The sequence below is a fragment of the Hyla sarda genome, chromosome 1, assembly GCF_029499605.1.
Source record: "Hyla sarda isolate aHylSar1 chromosome 1, aHylSar1.hap1, whole genome shotgun sequence".
Taxonomy (NCBI): Eukaryota; Metazoa; Chordata; class Amphibia; order Anura; family Hylidae; genus Hyla; species Hyla sarda.
Genome location: NC_079189.1, coordinates 295,416,955 through 295,420,226, shown reverse-complemented (window position 1 = coordinate 295,420,226; position 3,272 = coordinate 295,416,955). Strand labels below are relative to the sequence as shown.

General features: G+C 45.0%; 1 long non-coding RNA gene across 2 annotated transcripts; it reads right to left on the bottom strand.

Annotated features, from left to right (window-relative positions):
- Positions 1-939: 939 nt before the first annotated feature.
- On the bottom strand, positions 940-1,869 carry LOC130267895 (uncharacterized). 2 transcript variants are annotated; one of them, XR_008843332.1, is made up of 3 exons: positions 1,771-1,785; positions 1,388-1,586; positions 940-1,286 (listed from the first exon to the last, which is right to left on the bottom strand). It is a non-coding gene; the product is annotated as an uncharacterized LOC130267895 (long non-coding RNA). The 2 variants fall into 2 exon arrangements; XR_008843329.1 differs by having other exon boundaries at positions 1,388-1,869.
- Between the last annotated feature and the right edge of the window lie 1,403 nt (positions 1,870-3,272).

Genomic DNA, 3,272 nt, shown 5'->3' with positions numbered 1-3,272 from the left:
TTTGCCGCCCCTTTGTCTCTGGCCCTTGGCCCTCACCCTTATTTGCACCGCCCCACCTTTTTTAATGGCTGTTAGACTATGTTCACACGTTAGGTTTTCCATGCAGAATTGCACAGGAATATACCGTACGGAAATTCCGCTGCAGCAGAGTCCCATTAATTTCAATGGGGTTCTGGAGCACTGTGCACACAGCAGAATTTCTGCACAGGAAATATCTGCCACCGAAATTCAAATTCGGTCATCCGCAGAAAGAATAGACGTCTGTTCTTTCTGTGTATTCTGCTCAGAAATACATTGCCGCCTAGGATAAAGCGAATTTCTGAGCAATCTTAGCGCCAGCATGTTCTGACACCGCTCCACTATCTTCAGAATATCCGCACATAAATTTTCTGTGTGGACATTCGAGCTTTACAATCAAAATTGAGTAGGTGGACCCTGTCAAAGTATGTCCTGATGTGATTGGATGTATATTTACACCCTGTACATGATGCAAACAATGGACCGGTGCTCGCATCATGTGTGACAGGTCCTGGCAGCCAGAGACCTGCCAATAATGGCAATCATCAACGATCGCTCTAATGTTTGTCATTAACCCCTCAGATGCCTTGATCAAAGCAGGTTATGGCAATGCGGGCATTATATTCAAGGATGGATTCACCTGTGGCGATCTGGTGATCATTCAAAATGGTGGATGGAGGTCCTCTCACCTGCCTCCTCCACTCTCCTAGGGTCCCGTTCATCAGAAAAAGGCTCATGCATGGAAATTGCTGGGTGTCCTATGGTTGCCACCCAGCATCAGTTGCCTCTCTCCGCACGGCATTATGCAGATCGTGCAGGAGAGCAGCTTTGGACACTTAAAAAAAAAACCTCATGTCATCCACGTTTTGCTAACACTATTTTTCACACACAAATAAAATAAATGAGTCAAACAAGTTAAAGAATGGTTTAAAAAGGGGAACTTTATTTATTATATATTAAAATGTTTGTGTAGGGATTTTATGTAACCTCCATCACTCACAAAGAGCGTACAGTAACTAATACTCAGGACAGGAAAAACCTCCAGAGGGGAGGAAACCTGTAGGGAATCCATGGCTACTGTATTGCCCTTCCTCTGGGCATACTAAAGGAGGTTACCTCTAGAATTTGGGCCAATGTGTCCATGTATGTGCGTGATTCGAGGGGCTGTGCCTTCATCCAAATTCTTGCTAGGTCTGGAAATCCACGTCTTCATCCAACGTCTTGCTGTAGGTCCGGAAATGCTACTCCACATCCTGGAAATAATGCATCTAAGATAGGAAAACAAAAGATAGATTATTTACATGTTTATTATAGAAAAGCACATTGAACTGCACTAAAGACCTTTTGGTCACAACAATGTGACACTTACCAGTCACAGTAGTGTATATGACTTTGCATTCTCGGCCCCTACAGTGTCCAGCATCAGCCCCTCACTGATGAAGAATGAGCAGGAGCAGTGTTATATCTGCTCAGTGCTGCTCTCTGGTGGACAATGGCTATGACATCACATGTGTGACACGCTGTTACCTCCTGAGAGTTCTATTTCATTAGTGCTGCTCTCTGATTGGCTGAAAAACAAAAAAGCTTTCTTATATATTCTGTATGACTGTTATCTAAGGGATTTTGGGCAATTTCTTATTAAAATGGGGCTAATCCCTGTGGGTGCAATATACTTGTTTCTCCTAACCAGACACTCAGTATTTGTAATTATAATTTGGTGGCCCCAACAGCCTGGGCCCATAGGTTTCTTACACAGATCAGTGCGGCTCTGGCAGGCTTAATGAGCAGCGCTGGCTGCCGGGACGTCTGACGAGTGACATCCCTGACGTTGTGGTCTGGAGCAAAGGATGTCACTCGTTAGACATCCCGCTGCCACTGATTTATAGTGGTCGTGGCTCCTGCTGCCAGTTCAAGATCAGACACCATGGTCCTAGATTGACATACTGCACCACTGATCCCTTGTGGCTGTCCATCTGTTGCAAATCTACAACTCCCAGCATGCCCTGGGCATGCTTGGAGTTGTAGCTTTGCAACAGTTGGACAGACGTCTGTCGAAAGGGGGGGAGGGGGAACACCAAAAATAAAGCAATGTGGGCTTTGAAAAACGCCACACATAAGTCGTGTTTAATCCCAGCCTAAGCCTAGGAACAGATGCAATTCTTGTTTGATTGTTTGGGGGGGGTTTTTTGCCCCCCAAAAAAACAAAACACTAAAAACTGCCCCCTCATTTCTTTACTCTGCCATCTTTGTGGCATTTTTTGCTAAAGACACTGGGGGGGGGGGGGGGGAGCTGGGAAGGGGGAGTTTATCAAAATCTGTGAAGAGGGAAGTGGACCAGTTGCCCATAGCAACCAATCAGATCGCTTCTTTAATTTTTAAAAAGACCTCTGAAAAGTGAAAGAAGCGATCTGATTGGTTGCTATGGGCAACTGGTCAACTTTACCTGTGCACAGGTTTTCATACATCTCCCCTAATGTGCATAATAATAATAATAATTATTATTATTATTATTATTTTCCCCCTGGCTTTTCTCATTATGACTCATGTGATTCTTTTATCATGTGACTCAAGGATTTCTATTAAAAACATTGGGAAGAAAAACACCAAAACTTCATAGAAAAAAAAAAAAAATACATACTTTCGGCATCCCACAGATTTGATAGCCTAAAAAGACCATAAAAGGATGAAGAAACCCCCATTAGTGTCTGGCATTTCATATTACCCTATTGATTCCAACATAACATGTGCCCGCAGCGAGCATGGTGTTTTTTTCTGTCAAACACGCCAAGTGTAATCCCAGCCGAAATTAATGTTTTCACAATAAGTTGGGACAGGCAGCAGGCTGTGCTATATATTTGCATAGTTGCGGCGTACAGCGCGTGCCACATTTATACGGCTGCGTTCTGATGGCATATATGGCTCTTGGCCTTTTGGCTAAGATCAAGCGTAGTATCTGTTCTTATCTGTGGTCTAGTCTCTGCCATTGATGTAGGATGGATGCTGCATGGAGGGGGCAGGTGCCCCGGGGCTGGTTCTGAGGAATCAGCTCGACGGCTGCTCTGATGTGACCTGTTCGCTCCAGGTCTCACCGTGAGGCTGAGGAGGTTGAAGGCCGAGGTACTTCTGTGCCTTGGGGAGTGGTGACCCTGAGGTGCCGAAACTCACTGGGTGTAATAGCTTACTGAGTGGAAGCACTGCACCACGTACTCTTCACATTTGGCAATCATCCTGGCCTTCTGACTAGGATCGGGGAA